At 44.1% G+C, this 21639-nt stretch overlaps 1 pseudogene across 1 annotated transcript in view; it reads left to right on the forward strand.

Annotated features, from left to right (window-relative positions):
- Positions 1-21639, forward strand: part of LOC306934245 (metabotropic glutamate receptor 7-like) — a 285618-nt pseudogene that overhangs the window by 258369 nt on the left and 5610 nt on the right. The window contains exon 14 of the transcript in view: positions 18069-18336. The product of the transcript in view is annotated as a metabotropic glutamate receptor 7-like (transcript). The remainder of the gene's footprint in view (positions 1-18068; positions 18337-21639) is intronic.

The raw sequence follows: 21639 nt of genomic DNA on the forward strand, positions 1-21639 counted from the left end.
TCCGTGAAATTGTGCACGCACATTCCCACTAGGCCGAGGAAGAAATGCCACATGAACATTTTCAACTCAGCCTCATGGTGGCGCTATAAGTGTTTTTACCTCTAACTGCACGGATCTGTGGATAACTTTGTATGCCAACTCCCTAGAGGCCAAGGAAAAACCTTTGCCTGGAATTTTTCACATTGCTCTTTATAGCGCCACCAGGAGGCCGACATATGTAAAACACATTTTCTAATATTACTCCTTCAGATTTTATCCAAATTTCACGCAAATCGGTACACATGCTCTCCATAGTCATGTGATCAAGACGGGTTTGTTTGATTTCTCATAATCCACCCTCATTGGCTACAATTGGCTTCTAAACTTTTCAGGAGTAGCCCGCTTTGTACCCGTTTTGTACAAATCGCCACAACTACTCAACGCAGTGTCCGATTGTGGTGAAACTGTGCATGCATATTCCCACTAGGCTTTGGAAGAAATGCCACTTGACAGTTTTCAAATCAGCCTCATGGTGGCGCTACAACAGGCCAAGCCGCGTCACACACACACACACACACACAGACACACACACACACACACACGCACACACGCACGTTTATATTGCTCCTAAACATTTTGCCAAACATCACACACACACACTCCTATCCTCCTGGTGGAGACCTGTGCCCAGAAGGGCACTTTTTCTAGTTTCCTTGTGTTTTTACACTAGCTTACTTGCTTATGGCAGTCCATCGCGTTTTCAGCACTGCGCTCATGCTAGCTCATGTGGCTGTGAAGACCAATTGCCTGATCTGCACACTTTTCCACACGTGGAACCTGGTTGGACAGTCCTTGCAGCTCATGTTGAACCTGGTTGGACAGTCCTTGCAGCTCATGTTGAACCTGGTTGGACAGTCCTTGCAGTGTTGAACCTGGTTGGACAGTCCTTGCAGGTCATGTTGAACCTGGTTGGACAGTCCTTGCAGTGTGTGCATGCCACTGCCTGCCTGCGCTCCTCTGCGCGTGTCAGGGATGTCTTCATGTGGTCCTTGTAGCGCTTTCGTTTCCCTCCTGCAGACCTCTGGTCGGATTGGAGTTGGCCGTAGAGGACCTGTCGAGGTAGCCGGACTGCAGGCATACGGACCACATGACCGTTCTAGCCAGCGGAGTTGTCTGTGTGCCAGAATCACCTCTATGCTGGAAGAGTTGGTGCGTTTCGTAAATCTCTTCATAGGTCATGTGGTGCTGAAAATAGCCGATCTACAAGCTCGAGCTTGTAGATCTGCTATTTTCAGCTGCAACCAAGTGTAAAATGACTTAAACTGGATCTCTTGTCCACTAGTCCCTTCATAACATTTTAGTCTAGTTTTTATTTGTTGCCGAAATTGTCAGTATATTTAGTCTATAGTTTTAGTCGCCATAGCCTATAGTTTTCATTTAGTTTATTCCATTTAGTTTAGTGAAAAAAGGTAGTCGACGAAAAAAATTCGTCTTAGTTTTAGTCGACAAAATCAACACTGCAGTAGTGTGGACACACATACTAGAGACTTTAAGCAACGACGGTTTTCAGGACGGCTCTGCTAGGCGGAAGTACGGCGGCTATGACGCCGTCGCTGTAGCTCAAAATCGTTAAGCAAACAGCCGTCGGCGATGGCGACATTGGTTCCCATGGTGACGTGTCTATGCAGTGTGTGTAAACACCCCGTTGCGTGTCAGCTAACTTGCCGATATTGCTTAATTTTTACATGCACTGGACATGATCAGCAGTGGAAAGAGGAAGGTGCTGGAACAACAATCGGTGTAAATGTATGACAGCTATAATTTCAATAAACATGGTTATGACATGGCGTTGTAGACACTACGTGTAAGGGTAGGTTCTTCCGTAGTAGAAAGGGCTGCGACGGCAAGCAGGTTTATGTATCGAGCATTGATCCATTTCCGGTTGCCGGAGCCGACTGCCGTAGCCGTCGTTGCTTAAAGTCCCTAATGTCTGGTACACTGCTGCCTTGGTTGATGCCTTCAGGTTCTTGTGGGTGAGGACCTGTGACCTTAGGCAACCAAACACGGCAGAGGAAAGGTTGATGCGGGCTTGGATGTCTGCGTCAACATTACAACTGTCTGAGGATGCTGCCGAGGTACTTGAAGTGTGTATACCGTTTCCAGAAGGGTGTTGTCTATGTAGAAGACCGGTGTGGAAGTGTGTGCAAAGCTTGGTTGGTGGACTATTTGTGTCTTCTTGATGTTAACCTGAAGACAGCTCTGTAGGTGGCAGCTACAGTATAGCACATTGAGGGCATGCTGAAGGGACTCAGGGGAGTGAGCAATCAGCATGCAGTCATCAGCATACTGGAGTTCACAGACTTGGAGGGCAGTAGTCTTGGCGGATGACTGGAGGCGCCGGATGTTAAGTAGGTTTAAATAGGTTTATCGGTTCGCAACTCGAACGGCCCTGAGACGGTTTAAGCGAACTTGAGACATGTGAGACACCACCGAGCGAGCTAAAGCAAGCGAGTTGCCATGTTGAACATTGCTTGAGACGGCGGGCCTCCGTCACGGTCTAGTCCATATTATATATTTAGATCTAGTCCACAGTTGTTGGAGGCGAGATACACTTCCACGTTGGCCACAGAAGCGGATTGTGGTTATAAGCACAACCCATGTAGGATTTGGAATGTCACCGCTTAGCAGGACTAGCTAACCTATGTCCAGCAACAAACCAGCTACTATTCCACTGGCATAATTATGAACTTTAGTTGACAACACTTCTGAACACACTAAGGCTAGCAGTTATTCAACTAGAACTAGTTCTGACTGCTCCTAACCGTACTGAAGAAAGAAAGAAAGAAAGAAAGAAAGAAAGAAAGAAAGAAAGAAAGAAAGAAAGAAAGAAAGAAAGGAAGAAAGAAATCATAATCATATTCATTCAATCAACCACATCATGTGATCATACTTTGACGTAAATTATTCATGATGTCTCCATATTTAGGCAATAATTCAGTCCAGTCTGACAACATTTTCTTCCTCTTTGGAAGAAAAAAAACAGGTGATGCCCTGTATGTCTGAGACTTCAGTCCTAGCCTGAAGACCTTATGTAAGCTAGCAGTTATTCAGTACGGTCTGGAGCAGTCTGGACTCCCACACAACATCAGGTGGGAACTGGCGGCCATGAAATCGGAATAACGTGTTCCTTCCACCCGCTACGTCCGGCCGGGGAAATTCCCCCGCCAGGTGAAAAGAAGTAGCTTGGACTCCTCATGCATAGCAGGAAGCATGAAGTCAGTCCGCTGACACCCAGGTTGGCAGAGAAAGTGTAGCGCCCAGGATTACATTCGAATGATTGGATAATTGACACTGGGTGAAAAAAATGGGTTGCAAAATCGTGGGATAAAAAATATTAAAAGAGAAAGTCTGTCCAACATCTGGCTGTTGATTCTGACCATGCCCGTCTCATGCACGTGCACACGCTCACACACACGCTCACACGCACATAATGGGATTTTTTAGTTTTTTTCTTTTTTTTGCTTCCCAGATTGGCATCCCACAGACCCTGGAAAAGCTCAGTCATCATCAAGCCACTCTTGAAAAAAAAAATGTAGACACTTTTAAAACAATTATAGGCCCACATCAAACCTCCCGTTTCTTAGTTGTGATTGAGACGTGATCTGATGTTTCACATTCCATCCTGATAATTACCCAGCCTTCATCAAAGTGTTCTAAAAAAAAATCATTATATCATTATTCTTTTTTCCAGGGAACCCCACAGAAGCAAAGATATGAGTTCAAAATGTTTGCTGTGTAAGAATATATATTCAAAGATTTGCACACGTTTTTCATGCTTTTTTTCTAAAATAGCTCAAGTTTAAAATAATGTAGATGTGCTATTCTTCAACAGCGAAAGTTTAAAATAATGGTTAAAAGTGGTTAAAAGCTAAATAATAATAATAATAATAAAACTTTATTTGTATAGCACCTTTCATGACATGAAATGCAGCTCAAAGTGCTTTACAGAGCAATGGAGAAAAAAAGAAAAGAAAAGCAAGGCATAAAGATTAAAAAACAAGAGCAGTAATGTGAGTACATGAATAACACAACATTAAAAGATCAATTAAAAGCAAGGGTGTAGAAGTGGGTCTTGAGCTGTGCTTTAAAAATGTCTCTAGTCGGCCCGTAGAAGCAAAAAGCTGCTTCCCCGTATTTTTTAGTTGCCATTTTTTTAGGCAAAGCGAGCAGGCCAGCAGTGGAAGACCGGGCGGTTTGGGACATATTTAGGCAGGCAGTCATGTAGGTAGGAAGATGCGAGACCATTGAGAGCTTTATAAACAAGTACAATAATTTTAAAATCAATCCTAAAAACAACCAGAAGCCAGTGCAGTGAAGCCAAAACTGGAGTAATATGTTCTCTCATCTTAGTTCTAGTTAAAACTCTGGCTGCTGCATTTTGGACAAGTTGTAATCTGTCAGTTGTTTTCTTAGGCAGTCCAGAAAAAAGTGCATTGCAGTAATCAAACCGAGAAAAAACAAAGGCGTGGATTAGCGTTTTTGCATCGTCCAATGACAAATAGGCTCTGATTTGTGCAATATTTCTAATTTGAAAAAAGGCAATCTTGGTAACATGATTAATGTGTGAATTAAAATTCAATTCAGAATCAATAATGACCCCCAAGTTCCTTACTGTACTGTTACTTTCTACAGTCAGGTTGCCAAGTCTGCTTATTATTGATTATTTCTGCTCACTAGAACCGATTATGAGAACTTCTGTCTTATCCTCATTTAGCTTGAGAAAGTTCTCACTCATCCAGCATTTGATGCTAGACAGACAGGTCAACAGCGGGTCTAAAGCACAGGGATCATCTGGAGTTACAGAAAGATAGTTGGGTAATGGGTATCATCAGCATAGAAATGAAAATTGACTCCGTGATTGGTAATGAGTTCTCCCAATGGCAGTATGTACAGGGAGAATAACAGGACCAAGAATCGAGCCGTGTGGAATACCAGAACCGCTGTCGTGTTTGTCTGAGTCAAACTCAGCTAGATTGACAAAATAACTTCTGTTTGATAGGTAGGAGGAAAACCAGGACAAGGACGTACCAGACAGGCCTATCCAGTGCTCCAGACGCTGTATTAAAATTGAATGATCAAACGTGTCAAATGCAGCCGTTAGATCTAGAAGTAAGAGAACGGATACATGTTTCTTGTCAGCAGACACCCTAAGATCATTAATTACTTTTACAAGTGCTGTTTCTGTAGAGCTTTTAACAATTATGTTGTCATATCATCATGTTAAAGAAACATCTGAAAATGGTGCATGAAACCCAAAGTTTATATTGTTGGTTATTCTCATTCTCATGTGTCAAATAAAAGTGACTTATTGCAGAGAAACAAGTGTTTGTCTTTACAAATCAAAACATTAGCCTAAATTAATAATCATATAGCGCTCTGTGCTGAAAATAGGAGGTTTTTAAAAATATTGATTGAATCGTATCGAATCAAATCGTGACGAATCGTGGATTAGGCGAATCGTGACAGCCCTATACTGTACTTAAGTATACAGACTCTGAGGTTCTGTACTTTACTTGAGTATTAGATTGTTTGTATACTTAATTATTACTCTTACTCAAGTACATTTCCAAGACAAATACATTTTACTCCTACTATTGAGTAAAGTTCTAGGAAGTCTGTGGCATGTGGCAGCCAAGACCTTTTGTCTTATTCAAGGGCAAAAGAAAAACAAAAAACAGGCCCCCGGAAAATCAGCATTTGTACTTTTAAATACACTCAGGACTTGTACTTCCGTCCGGTATATAATGCGATGGGGAGTGAGGTGATGCAAAGTGAGGGACAATGGGAAGCAATCACTCGCCACCGTATAGAGGTCGATGGTGATAGTGGCATTTTGAACGTTCGTGGGGAGGTTGATGATGATAGTGGCCTTTTGAACGAGCGCCGAGGAACCAGGCGACACAGACAAGATGACTAGCATCTCAATGACTCTCTCAGCGTGGAGGGAATTAACACATTGAGACCGGAGATGAGATTCTACTAATGTCTTCTAAGACAGTTTTCTGAAAAACTCAGTGGTGCTCAAACGTTTTCACGTGAAGGCCCCCCAGAATTATCGGTATTATGACCACGGAGCCCGAGGTGAAAATATTTTGTTCCAGGGACCCCTCTAGAAACAAATATTTGAGTTAAAAATGTTACCTGTGAAAGAATATATATTCAAAGATTCGCACGCATGTTCACACGACTTTTCAGATCTACAAGCTTTTTACTATTTTGAAAAACATGAGCTTGTAGATTGGCTATTTTAACTATTCAAAAATGTTTTTCAAAATAGTAAAAAAGCCAAATAAGTTTAGGGATAAGGGGTTTAGCATGGACGAAAATAGAGCCCCTAGTATCAAAGTATCACATATTGGTTAATGTGGCTTAACGCCAAAGTCACACAGATGCGTTCCAGGTCTTATCCGGTTAAATGCCAGGTTTTGGTGCAATTTAGCAGGAAAAAGCAATTATGCAAATCGGGATGATTATGCCCCCCCCTCCCCATGTCTGTCCCCGACCCCCGATCCCGCGAGAGTTCCCCTGTGTTGTATGGTGGGGATGTGAGTCCACTGGTGTAACCGTGTCCTCTGATAAACTTTACAGCTTTCTTTTTTTTTCAACCAATGTTCATGTTTTAGGTTGTTAATAGAGAAAGTAAAAGATAATATTATTCATTTATTTCATTTGCTGCTTTCATTCGTTTTAGCGATTATAGCTATTTGTCACATTCAATAGATCCTGTGATCTTTTGTGGCCAGAAGTAATTTCCTGGGGTCAAGTAGGACTATAGTAAATAATAAAAATAAATAAATCGCCATACAACTTTGTAAAAAAAAAAGTATATATACATATTTAGCCCCTTGATTGAATGTCCCCGCCCCCCTGCCAAAAATAGCTAAAATCGCTAAAATGACAGAAAGCCTTCAAATGAAAAAAGATAACACTCATCTTTCACTTTCTCTTCTCTATTAACGTATCACTTTTTACTGACATGTTTGCACTCTGGTTGAGATGCGAAAATACCTTTTGCTGTACTGTACTGTACTTGTACTGTACATTGACAATAAATTGAATCTCATCTCATATTTAACTTTAAACTCCCAGTGGCAGACAGACTGGTTAAAGAACTGTGGGGGTTTTTTTTCAACCAAGGTTCATGTTTTAGGTTGTTACAGTTGGGTGCCACCGATATTGTCCCTTATCATTTGACCCATTTAGGCCTGACCTCAACATTTTAAAAAATCCTTCTAAATCCTCCAGTTTTCTGAAATAAATATTTTCACGATTTTTCAAAAATAGCAGACCTACAAGCTCGTAGCGCGCCACTCGGTGGCGCGCTATGAGCTTGTAGATCTGCTATTTTTCAATAGCTAAATTATAACATAATGTTTAAAACACCAAAAGGGGTTCCCGCCCAAAATGGGTTAACTGTCCTTTTGCGCAGATCATGCAAACCTCAGCAAAAAGAAAAGGACAATATCGATGGCCTCCAACTGTAAGTGCAGGTCAGTAAGTAAATGCAGTAAGAGCAGTAGACATACATACATACTGTGGAGTCTCGCCACGGTACCACCAGACTGATAAGTACGTTCCCATGGTAACCAGCCAAACACCTGCGTCGCCCACGCGGAAGACAGCTAGGCCCGCCCACGGACTCGCCATAGAGGCGGTCTATTACCCATATACGGTCATGCGCCAGCTGTGCCTAATGCGGCCGCCGCCCGCATTAGTAATCAGCGACAGCCGCGGCGCGTCAGCCGCACCCTATACAAAGAACACTTGAACTTGGCTGTGACATTGGCTGGTTCCCTTGATGTCACATTTGGTTTAAAGAAGAGGCCCTCCCTGATGGTTGAGAAGCTAAGGATGAAAGACTGTGAATGAAGAAACTCACCTTGTGAGCACCGCGCTCCTCTCAGTTGATGTTAACCGAAGAAAGGATGTTTTAAGTTCCGTTCCACCTTAAGCCTGTGAATGAAGACAGGGACCTTTGTTTGTGTAACCCCCTGAAGGACTTTAAATCACCTAGAACCCCCCGCCACTTATCTGTGAAAGAAGACAGACACTGTTTTGTTTAGAAAGAGACTTTATTCATTTAACTCCTTCGCTGCTGTTAGCGGGGAGCTCACACATGCTATTGGGAAATCGAATCAAAGTATAAATACTTTACCGGAGTATCTACCTGTTGGCCGAACCTAAGGGGTCCTGTCCTACATACTCACCCGGTCCGGTATAAAGTATTTGTACTCTGATTACTCAACTCAGAGTACTTTTACTCTAAAAGTACTCTATTGTTCCCTGTCGCTAGAAAAGGCTGTCACTGAGGGGGGAGAGGAGTGGATGAAGAGTTCAGGTAGATGACAGTGGAGGGGAATAAGCTGTTCTGAGTCTGCGGGACTTGGAACCAAGGGTCCTATAACGTCTCCCAGAGGGGAGTAGGGCAAACCGACCGTGGTTGGGGTGAGAGGGTCTTTGGGTCTTTGATGATGTTATGAGCCTTCCTCAGGCACAGACTGTCGTAGATGGTCTTAATGACAGGGATAGATGTTCCAGTGATGCGTTGGGTAGTTTTCACCACCCTCTGCAGTGCCTTCCGGTCAGAGGATGGACAGTTTCCATACCAGACCGTGATACAGTATGCGAGGATGCTCTCAATGGTAGAAGTTCCCCAGTATCTGAGGAGATAGATGGGCTTTCCCGATCAGTCTCCTCAAAAAGAAGAGACGGTGATGGGCCTTCTTGATGAGAGACGAGGTGTTGAGGGTCCAGGAGAGGTCCTCAGAGATATGGACACCCAGGAATTTAAAGCTGGAGACCCGTTCGACCTCCACTCCATTGATGTGAATGGGAGCATGAGTGACAGCCCTAGTCCTCCTGAAGTCCACGATGAGCTCCTTAGTCTTCTTGGTGTTCAACGCCAAGTTGTTGTCGGCGCACGACGACGCCAGGTGCTGGATCTCCTCCCTGTAGGCCGACTTATCGTCGTCCTTGATGAGGCCCACCACCATTGTGTCGTCTGCAAACGTAATGATGGTGTTGGTGCCATGCATATTGAAAGTATATAGTATATTGAAATGCATATTTCAATATACTCTGGTATGAGCAAAGAATATATATCTCGCCTCCAGATGGTGCAGAACTCTGCGGCTCGCCTTCTCACCAACACAAGAAAACGTGAGCATATCACACCTATTTTAGCTACTCTTCACTGGCTCCCTGTGAGCTACAGAATTGATTTTAAGATTTTATTGATTACTTTTAAAGCTCTACATGGTCTAGCTCCCATTTATATAACAGACTTGCTGCGACCCCATAACCCTGTGCGCTGCCTCAGATCTTCGGATAGGGCCCTCCTAGTTCCTCTTGCAACACGTCTGGTCACTCGGGGTGACCGGGCCTTTGGATAGGGCCCTCCTAGTTCCTCCTGCAACACGTCTGGTCACTCGGGGTGACCGGGCCTTTGCGGCTCGGGCACCTTTGCTCTGGAACTCCCTGCCACTGGCTCTTAGGTTAGCAGAATCAGTGTCTTCTTTTAAAACGCTTTTAAAAACACATTTATATGCCAAGTGTTTTTCCTAATATTGTTTTTAATTGTTTTATTGACCTGTTATTTTCTTCATATTTCATTGTTTCTGATGTTTTGATGTTTTGTTGTTTTGATGTTTTTATGATTCCTGTTTTGTAAAGCACTTTGTAACTATATGTTTGGAAAGGTGCTATACAAATAAAATTCATTCATTCATGCATAGGGTCATAGGTGAAGAGGGAGTAGAGAAGGGGGCTCAGCACACAGCCTTGTGGGACACCAGTGCTCAGGGTTAGGGTGGAGGAGGTGAGGTTGCCTATCCTAACAGACTGGGGCCTGTTGGTGAGGAAGTCGAGGATCCAGTTGCAGATGGAGGAAGTAATGTCCAGGTCGTTATGAATGCCACAGACGAATAACAGTCTAAGTCCACACTATTGATCCATAATGTATAAATGATAGATGAGGGTTCAGGACAACGAGGCCTTTTCGTGGAGGGGTCAGAATGAAATGTGGACTTAGACTGTTTTTCGTCTGTGGTACTCGTTTGTTGCCACAAGGTCACCAAGCTTGGAGATGAGTTTGGAAGGGGATGAAGGTGTTGAATGCCGAACTGAAGTCAATAAACAGCATCCGTACGTGAGTGTTGCTCTTGTCCAGGTGAGTGAGGGCAGAGTGTAGGGCGGAGGAGATGGCGTCGTTCGTACCCCTGGTCTCTTGATAGGCAAATTGATGCTTGTCGAGGGATGGAGAGAGGCCAGCTTTGAGGTGAGCCAGGACCAGCCTCTTAAAACACTTCATGATGGTGGAAGTGAGAGCGAGAGTCGTTGAAGCACTTCGCAGAGGAGTGTTATGGCACAGGCACGATAGAGGTGGACTTGAAACACGCGGGGACAATAGCTTGGGCTAGGAGTAGGGACAGGTTGAAAATGTCCGTGAGCACCTCCGTCAGCTGCTCAGCACAGTTCATGAGCACCCGGCCAGGGACGCCATCAGGCCCAGCTGCCTTGTGTGGATTGGTCCTGTTCAGCGCGGCGTGCACATCTGTGGTGGAGAGAGTGAGGGGTCGGAGATCATATTTGACTGCAATTTCAAGTTTGACAAACAGATTAGCTCCGTTGTTCAAACCAGCTTCTACCATCTCCGCCTACTCGCCAAAGTCAAACCCTATCTCCCCCATAAACAATTCGTTATCCACTCCTTCATTTCATAACGACTGGACTACTGTAACACCCTATATTATGGAATCGACCAATCCGCACTCAGATGCCTGCAATTAGTTCAAAGCGCTGCTGCACGCCTTCTCACCGCTACCAACACATTTGACCACATCCCACCAGTCCTCACCTCCCTCCATTGGCTCCCGATTAAACAAAGGATCGATTTCAAGATCCTTTTATTTACTTTTAAATCCCTTAATGGCCTGGCTCCCCCATATATGGCTGAACTTATACATCACCACAACCCACCTAGAGCTCTGAGGTCTGCTGACCAGTCACTGCTGACCATGCCAACAGATCTTACCCGGAAAACAAGAGGTGACCGTGCTTTTGCTGTTGCGGCCCCAGAGTTATGGAACAACCTTCCCCCCCACATTAGAACTGCCCAATCCATAGAGACTTTTAAATCCCTTCTCAAAACCCACCTTTTCTCTCTCGACTTTAATGTTGTCTGATATAGATAGACACGTATCTGTTCTTGATTCTAACGGTTATGTATTCTTGTGCTATTCTAGTACTTTCTCGATGTAATTCTTTCATCATGTTCTTATACTATGTTTTTATACTTTATATTGCACTTTGGTCAATTTCGGTTGTGTAAATGTGCTATATAAATAAAGGTTGATTGATTGATTGATTGATTGATTGATTGATTGATTGATTGATTGAGATCAGCAGGTTGGAGAGCCCTGGCGGGCGTCTCCCGGTTGTCTCTTGTCAAAGCGGGGAGAGAGGGGTCGGTTGGGGGGGGGATGATGCCCTGCCACATGCGTCGAGGATCGTTGGTGTTGAAGTGATCCTCAACCTTGAGCTTGTGGCTCTGCTTGGCCTGCTTTATAGCCTCGTTCAGTAGCAGTATAGGCCTGCTTGTCACCTGATCTGAAGGCGGTGTCACGTGCCAGGCCTCACTGTTCATCCACGGCTTTAATAGCCCTTTAAGCTGTGTTTTTAAGGAATCGCAGCACAGAGAATGGGAACACATTGAAGCACTCAGAGAGCAGATCTGATTTAAAAAGAGAATCAAAGTATTGATGCATTTGGTCCAATTCTAGCTCTGTGTTGTGGAGACAGGGATGAGAGAAGAGCTAATATATTAATAATAAATAATGCTCCTAGCCCACAGTCACACTATCTGTGTTTATCCATGCAGCCAAAACCTCACTTCATTCTCTGGAGCCCTCAGTGGTCAATGCCAAATGTCTTCAACATCAAAAGTGTGTGTGTGTGTGTGTGTGTGTGTGTGTGTGTGTGTGTGTGTGTGTGTGTGTGTGTGTGTGTGTGTGTGTGTGTGTGTGTGTGTGTGTGTGTGTGTGTGTGTGTGTGTGTTACATCATGGATACCAACGGGGCGGGGCGGCTGTGGCTCAGGAGGTAGAGCAGGTCGTCCAATGATCCGTGGGTCGGTGGTTCGAATCCCGGCTCCTCCTCCTGTCCGCATGTCGAAGTGTCCTTGGGAAAGACACTGAACCCTACATCGCCTCCAGTGAGTCGGTCGGTGTGAGCTCGCCAAAACTTGTTATGTGGGAAGTGAGGACACTGGCATGGACTGTTCGCCACTTCAACTCCCAATGTGTGAATGAATGAACCGTAAAGCACTTTGAGCACTTAGAAAAGCACTCCGTTACAATTTACAATTACAATTTAAAATGTAGGCCTTTAGCAGACGCTCTTATTCCAGAGCGATTTACATTAAGAAAGAACAAAAAGGCATGGGAATACATCACAAAAAGCATTTATCATGAAACATGCGTAGGCTAAGAACGTAACAGTGTAATATCTATATAATGAAACTATACATATATACTATACTATGCTATACATTATGTACTATGACATGCTATGACTACGTACAATGCAATTAAAGTGCTATCTACATAACATGCTATAAGTCTGTATCAAATGCTATCTAAGTCTACAAAAATGCTATCTAAGGGGGTAGGGCAAGTCCTACGGGCCATGATGGAGTCTGAAAAGGTGGGTTTTCAGACTACGGCGGAAGATTGGGAGTGATGCTGCAGTTCTGACTGCAACGGGAAGTGCATTCCACAGTTTTGGAGCCAGTTATTATTATCCGTTATTATTATGGTCTGTGAATGTAGTTGTGTCCATAAGCCTGGTGGATATCCTGTCTGTAGTTTACAAATTACAATTACAATGTAGGTATTCATCAGACGCTCTTAATCCAGAGTGAATTACAGTAACTAAGAACAAGGTTCAAGGTTCAAGGTTGTCTTTATTTGTCTCCCTTGGGAGAAATTTGTCTTGGAGACAGAGTCACAGCTGCATACAAATAACAGACACGTTCACATACGAAAAGGAAAAACACCATGAAACACCCAACATACACAAAAACAGAGATATTGCACACATTCCCTTGATAAAGTGCAACTAGTCAATAAAGTGCTTTTGGCAATCCCTGAATCTCTGAGTCAGTAAAGTGCATTCGGCAATCTCTGATTGAGCATTTTGATTGACAGGGGGACAAAAGAGTGTTTAAATCTATTATACACGTACCGTGGAGTTCTATACCTTCTACCGGATGGCATTAGTGTGTAGGTGTTGTAGGGTTGGATCAGGCTTTGAAGATATGGGGTTGTCATACCTTTGGTTGCTTTGAAGGCCAGCATCAGAGTTTTGTACTCATGTGAGACATGTGAGAACGTTGGCTGGTTGAAGACCAAGCGAGCTGCGGCATTCTGGATCAATTGGAGAGGCTTAAGTTCACATGCCGGTAGGCCAGTAAGGAGTAGGCATGCCGCGGTTTACCAAATTTCGGTAATACCGCGACAGGAACAGCCACGGTGTTGATACCGTGAGATTTCCGAGCTTACGGTATTTTAATACAGCGTTGGTGGGCGGCGCATGCTGCGCGCATGCAGTGCAACTCCACTCCCAGACTAAGGCAAAACATTTATTTTCACCACACAGCTGCAGTAGATTGAAAAGTTGCTTCCTACCTTTGAGTTAGTGTTGCTGAAAGACACCCAGATCCAATTGTATATTCCATATTTCCACATGTACTAAACTAAAAGTGTGAACTGTCAACACAGAGACACGCAGTTGTGACCATGCGCAGATTGCACTACCTGGAGCAGATTGCTCCAGCGTGCAGGGTACAAAACAGCCATTAGGGGGAGCCATAGTACAGTGAAATACAGTGGGGAATAGCTATTGATTCATTGATTGAATACTTTATTGGCAGAAATGTAATCACTATAGGGTACAGTCAAACACATGTCCAAAGGGATCACTGAAAAAAGTCCTTGCAGTCTTGTTTCCATTCGGTCCTGGGTAACCAATTCATAATCATGACAAGTCACATGACAAATAACAAAATTCAAATTATCATAAAAGGTAAAAATAAAAAAATAAGATATGTAGGCCTACAGGTTGGGGAACAAAAAAGGGCTTATAAGGAGGTGGGGGTAGTCACTAGACATAGGTGGGGGGGGGGGGGGGGGGGGGGGCAATCTTTTTATTTTATTTTATTTTTTTTAATATAAATACCGTGGAATACCGAGGTATAGGTTTTCAATACCGGCACCGTACCGTACTGTAAAATCTCATACCGTGGCATGCCTAGTAAGGGGAGAGTTACAATAGTCAAGTAGTTTGAATGTAGTACGTGTGGATATCCTGTCTGTAGTTGGCAGGGAAAGTGGGAGTTCATGTCAGATGTAACATAAATAATCCTGCAGGTTTAGATTATTATTGTAAAACATATACATTGATAACCAATTAAGCCCTATTTAAGACTTTGATTATTCAAAAAATAGCCATTCTAAAAGCTTTTTTTTTTTTTTTTTTTTTAAAGCATTTCAGCATATTTTTCTCTCTTTCTTTTTTTACTTTAAGTATACACTGATGCCAATACCTTTGTACTTTTACTCAAGTAACATTTTGAATCCTTATACTTGAGAATGTTTAACAGCTACTTCAACATCAGTAGAAACCTCTGAGTAATATTGTTGTTCCAGCGCTGCAGGCTACATGAGTCCAGTCAGTCAGAGAGTGAGGGTTTATGTGAGCTAATCGACAGTGTCATTCCAAAAGGGCCTTGTCAAAAAATGTCCTCAAACGCTTTCCTGTCCCCTTCTCTCTCTCTCTCTCTCTCTCTCTCTCTGTCCCCGTCTCTCGTCTGAGCCTTTCCACTAGAAGATTGATGGTCTTATGCCGTCTAGCCTAGCAGGAGACTGTCTGTCTGTGATGATATGAAGCAGTGTCACCTTTACTGTCTCTGTCACATCGCTTAGCTCTCATCACACCCACTGCTTCTCAAAATAGGGTCCGGGGTTGAAGGTGATTCCAATGGGTCCACCGAACAGTATTACCAAGACGATCTTGTGACAAAATAATAGGTATTATGACTACATTGGATAACAGGTTCTTGTCCTGGAGCGACAGCGGCAATATCTCGTACTCTGGACATAATCGTCCTCCATCTACTCTATCTACAGTTCTGCTGTAGGAGGAGATAGATTTGCATTCAGAAGGTTTGGCTGTCTGGCATAGAGGTCCATAACGGTCCAATTGGACTTGGTGGACGACTCTGATAAAAATGCTTTGAGTGGTGTAATCAAATGCTTTTCACATTTCCCCCATGCCAGACACTGCATTTGCTATCTGTATGTGTGTACTATATATCTTTTGGACTTTATTATTCTTTACTTTTTTCTTTTACCTTATTTGACCTGTTCCTATGCCTTTAAAAAATAATTCACTCCTGCTCTCACTCTATACCTCTATCCTCTCTCTTCTCTCTTCTCAAGGAAAATACAAAACAATGGAGCGAGAAAAAAACCCTACAAAACGATGGAAGGAACTACAAAACGTTGGAGCGCACACCAAAAAAATATATTTCACCCAATTATTTAAAGCTCGATTCAGTGACTTGAGCTAGATTGTGTAGAACCGGTCCGGTCCGCTAGGGGCGCCAAAAAGTAGCCTTCTCCTGACGTCACTCCTCCATGATACGGGGGCGCGCATGCAGGTTTTTGGCTACTAGCTACTAGCTAGCTCTTAGCAGTGAACATTGCCGTCTTATTGGCTAAATATGGCACTATGGCACAAAAATGCACTCCAGGCCACGTCTTGCTGTGTCACAACTTTCTCTCCGGGTGCTCTCCCGTTTTTAACAGTCTATTTTGCACGTTGGGGACCATAGTGTCCCAAATAATTTACCACAACTGTTATATGTTATTTTGTTCTAGCAAACATAGGGGTAGCCCACTAGCCCGTAGCCTTACCCTGCCGTGGCCAGCATCAAGCCTGGCCACGGCAACTCTCGTTAGTCTCGTAGATGTATTTTATTGATTCTGACGCTTGTAATGAAGCGTCAGAATCGATAATACATCTACGAGTCTAAATCTTAGGCTAATATTGGGGGATTATAGTTTAATAACACCGGATAGACTGCATTCAAATATTTTTAGCTCTGATATACGTATATCATTTAATTTCACCAAACTAATAACTTATTAATTTTGTCTGCTCCACGGAAATCGTCATCATGTCCTTTTCTTCTTATGTTCACAACCAACATGTGTTGTACAATGTACAATACAGAACTAGCCTACATCAGCACAAGCAAATGGTGGAAATATTGGCAACAATCATAACATGTTTTATGATGTACAGTAGGCCTATAGACTATAAATATACATAACATAGTTTGTAATACTTTGAAATGTCAGGTTTTGCCGTGATTATATATATTCCTATAATATGCATTTATATTTATATAGACAAACCTGTTCAAGTGGAGAAATGTACATTAATTTGCTCATCATAGGCATAGCTTCAAATGAATAATGCACCAAAATGTGAAGAATCCTTTTTATTTACAAACAAACATATGGCAGGCATGCTGCTGTCATAAAGCTTCACCGATGTCCAGTGTCCACAGTACTGTCCCGTTGCAGATGGAAATCTTCTGGATCTGGCCGGTATAGAAGACGAAAGATGTCCCTAATTGACAAAAGACTTGATTAGAACCGTATAGACGTGGTCTGGCATATTCCACTAAAAAAATATTTCATTCATAAAACAAGCAACTTGTAGGCTATTTAGCTTCCATGTAGGTCAAGTTTGTTGAATGAATACATATATAATCCATACATGCATGCTCGCGTGACATATCTATCACAGATATTCCCATGTGATTCTGTGATTACATTTATATCATCAAACTGATGCACTCAGATCATTCAGGACGTAGGGGCTTAGCCCCCCCCCCCCCCCCCCCCCCTCCCCCTCCCCTAAGCCCCCCCCACAAAACAAGCCCAATTGACTGACTTCTATGTAAACCAAGATGAATTAGCCCCCCCTCTAAATAGCCAGCCCCCCCATAGCACCCCCAGTCACAATTTTCTGGAGCCGTCGCTGCCAGGACGTGTGCTGTTCCACCAGGCACCATGTATCCAGCATACAGTGCATCAGTTTAGCTAGCCAAGAAGCTGCAGCTATGCTAATGTATAGCGTCCGAAGCAGCAGCAACACATAATGCAGCACCGTATGACAGTATAGCCTAGCCTGGCTTGGTCAGCCTCATAGCGTGGATACACTGAAGCTTCCTCCCTGAGGAATCCTTTTCGGGGAGTGAATCCACGATATGAGGCAGCTGGCCAAGCCAGGCTACGTATAGCATACACAGCAAACTTTACTTACACAAACACCGCAGGTTATGGCGTCTGGAGGAATCGTGGCCGACTGGCCGTGGTTCCCGCTGGCATCTCGCTGTTCCAGCAGCTCGGGTCGGCAAACAGACCACCCAGCTGCCTAGTGGAAAGCCAGAAAGACAGCTAGCTGAAAGCCTGGTGACGCAGCCCTACTCCATGTCCCACAGCAGACAGACAGCTGTCACCTGGCTCTTCTCTGTGTCCACCAATGGGTCTTCACTATAGTAATATAGTAATATTATAAATATTAGCCAAGAGAAGAAAGCTGCTGCAGCAGCTTTCTTCTCTTGGCTACTCTTCATAATTATATTGCCCAGAATTTCAGCTTAGGCAATTGGGGAAAAAAAACAGGTTATAGAATGTTACTGGTCAAAGTGACAGATGTGTTCCTCTTTCTCCTTATAGCTCTACATCCAGACTACATGCTCTACATGCCAAAGGTGTTACTGGTCAAAGTGACAGATGTGTTCCTCTCTCTCTCTCTCCTTACAGCTGTACATCCAGACCACCACCCTGACCATCTCCATGAACCTCAGTGCGCCCGTGGCCTTGGGGATGCTCTACATGCCCAAGGTGTTACTGGTCAAAGTGACAGATGTGTTCCCCTCTCTCTCTCTCCTTACAGCTGTACATCCAGACCACCACCCTGACCATCTCCATGAACCTCAGTGCGTCCGTGGCCTTGGGGATGCTCTACATGCCCAAGGTGTACGTCATCCTGTTCCACCCGGAGCTCAACGTGCAGAAGAGGAAGCGCAGCTTCAAGGCGGTGGTGACGGCGGCCACCATGTCCTCCAGGCTCTCCTCCCAGAAGCCCAGCGGAGAGAGGCCCAACGGGGAGGCCAGGACGGAGCTGTGCCCCCAGGACCCCTCGTCCACCACGGAGCCCACCGGTGAGTTATACCCCTGTTTAACCCTAAGCCCTCCATGGAGCCCAGCGGTGAGTTATACACCCTACGGTTCTCATTCCTATTCATTCCAGGGACTATTATTATTATTATTATTTTGGTGACCCCCCCCCAAAATAATCATAGTTAACTGGCGAAAACTTTAAATGAATTACTAGGCGTGTCAGTCGCTCCCCATCTGAAAAACTACAAAGTAACTAGTAACGACATTTTACTATACTAGCCTACTACTATACTACTACTATTACTATAGTAACTAAAGTTTTCAAATGAACGTAGTGGAGTAAAAGTACAACATTTGGATCCGAGATGTAGTAGAAGTAAAAGTATTGGAATTTGGAAACACTCCAGTAAAGTACAAATACCTCAAAATTGTACTTAATTACAGTACATGAGTAAATGCACTTATAGCTACTCTACACCACTGTGTGCGTGCGTGTGTGTGTGCGTGCGTGTGTGCGTGCGTGCGTGTGCAACTATGTAGTGTTATCCCTGCTGTGCTGCGTGGTGCAGAAGACGGGGGTATTGTGTGCGTGCGTGCGTGCGTGCGTGCGTGCGTGCGTGCGTGCGTGTGTTGGGGGGGGGGGTGTAAATTCTCTGTCGTCTCTACTTCTCCAACGTAACCATGGTGATGACCAACTCCCCACGGGCCGTGCAATTAAAGTCGCAGCACTTCTTTTACTGCCTCATCACTGCCTGACCATGAATAAAACAAGGAAAATATGATTCCTTCAAAGCAAAAAATGTGCATGTGCGTGTACACGCATTTCTATACAGTACTTGTGAGCTGTGGTGTGTTGTGGATGTTTTTTTAAACTGCAAGTGGAGAGCTGCATCACATGCACTCGCTTGCATATACGTGCGCACGTGAACGATTGCCGTTTGAAATAACCTCTTTTATATGTAGGCCTATTCATTGACGCATAATGTACCGTATATCGAACGTTTTGAAAAAAACAACATCAGACGATCCATCCGGGGAACTCAGGAGGGGAAAAAAGAGGAGCAGCCTTTCCTTATTTAAAGGGACACTTCACCCTTTTTGCAAAAATATATATGTTAATGATGTTTAGAAGATTTAGAACACTTTCCTGGGGGTCTTTATGTGTGTAATATGTGGTTTTAGATATTTTAGATTTTAGCAGTGAGCCTAGTGTCTCTGATGTCATCGAAAGTGGGCTCACTTCCTTCCTGGACTAGAATTCCCATAATGCTTTGGTGCACTGCTCCTCCTTGTGGATAGGGGGAGGGCTGTCTTACTGAGACAACATGTAGTCCAGGAAGTAAGTGAGCCCAGTGTCCATGACATCAGAGACACTGGGTTCACTGCTAACATCTAAAATATCTAAAACCACATATTACACACAAAAAGACACCCAGGAAAGTGTTCTAAATCTTCTAAACGTCTTAAACATATATATTTTTACAAAAAGGGTGAAGTTTCCCTTTAAGAGGCGACTGCCAGCATGTTTGGACCTTGGCAGCTGTTCTTCATCAGGGCAAAGTGGCAAATATATCCAATGTTATTCCATGTATTTTACGTGCATAACGGGGACACTTTAGTGTGTTGTCGTATGCATTTACCTCACGGATGTCACCTCTGTGATTTAATTCATGATTCCATTATCCAATCTCTCTCTCTTGTTGGACGGCTTCAGAACAACCAACAGCATGCCTTCACCTACAGACCAGTACGGCTCACACAGCGGACCGTTGGCGTGCGTACAGCCAGGGTCGTTGTTCACGCTGTTGACACGCGGCAGCTTTTAAAAGCGAGAAGCAGTGGCGTGCACAGATAGACACTAGGGGGTGCTAGAGCACCCCCTGCCCTTTTGGCAATGTGCCCTTTTGATTCTTTTTTTTTGATTTTTCAAAAATAGCAGACCTACAAGCTCATAGCGCGCCACTCGGTGGCGCGCTATGAGCTTGTAGATCTGCTATTTTTCAATAGCTAAAGCATAACATAATGCTAACACCAAAAGGGGTTCCCGCCCAAAATGGATTAAGGCAACCAGCCGGTTCCACGTGCTGCACAAGGTGCCCTTTTTTAACTTGAGCACCTGCCCCTCTAAATGTCTGTGCACGCCACTGGCGAGAAGGGTTGTTTTTGATCGATGCGGGAGGTAGACGGCTGCACACTCAGGGGCGAGCGGCGTGCAGCTCAAACGACAACACTAGTCAAAGGCTCTGAAATGCATGGTGGAGTGACAGATCCAAAACACGTTGCGGCACAAAGCATTGTGAGCTTGAAGACCTGTTTTTGCCTTTAGGGTCATGGTCAAAAAGATTTGCATTTAAAAAAATGCATTCATAAACCACACTGTCCTAAAATATTGATGTCCTGAAGTGCGTGCGTGCGTGCGTGCGTGCGGGCGGGCGTGCACACTGGTTCATTATTGAATGTGTGTGTGGGATGCAGACATGCACGTAGGATCTTTATATCTCTCTCCTCTCGCCCGGTCGGTAATTTCCTCTCTTGTTGTCGGGTGTGTGAGCTCCATTGGGTTGCCATTGTGTTCATAACATTGCAATTGACCCAAAAATCATTAAATCAGCCACACGGACGTTGCCATTCACTCATAACAGCATGATTACAACAGGGAAATTAATAGGAGAGATTTCAGCCTCTCGGAATTCTGTGAGAGGCAGAACCGAGACCAGATTAGAGCCATTATCAGTAGCCAGCGGTGGGAAATACGTTTACTCAAGTACTGTGCTTAAGTACAATCTTGCGGTACTTTTACTGTACTTGAGTATTTAGATACGTTATATACTTCTACTCCATTACATCTCAGTGGCAAATGTTGTTACGTTATTTACCACACTACAATTACCGTATCTGAAAACTGTAGTTACAAGTTACTTTACAGGTTGAGATGAAGGATGCTGATGTTTTGGGGAGGCCTGTTGATTTTTGGGGGTGCTTGCTGATTTTTGGGGAGAGCATGAATAAGGCAAACATTAAAAGTCCATAGACTTGGCTGCCACATGACATCATGTCTGAAAGCCAGACGTCACCCCTCCAAAAAAATAACCTAAATCAATGGCCTTAATTCCCATACATCATGGCGGAGGTGTCTCTCTCTCTCTCTCTCTCTCTCTCTCTCTCTCTCTCTCTCTCTCTCTCTCTCTCTCTCGGCGGGCAGACGGGTGGTGAAAGCGAGGTATTTGGCGCTCTGACGGTTACAGGAGCTGACGGACGGTCTCCGGGGGAGGCGGAGCCGAGCGGAGCAGCTTTTCGGAGCGGTCATGCACATAAATTCACCATTAATAAATGTCACATCCCTC

This window comes from Electrona antarctica (assembly GCF_951216825.1).
Source record: "Electrona antarctica genome assembly, chromosome: 2".
Lineage (NCBI taxonomy): Eukaryota > Metazoa > Chordata > Actinopteri > Myctophiformes > Myctophidae > Electrona > Electrona antarctica.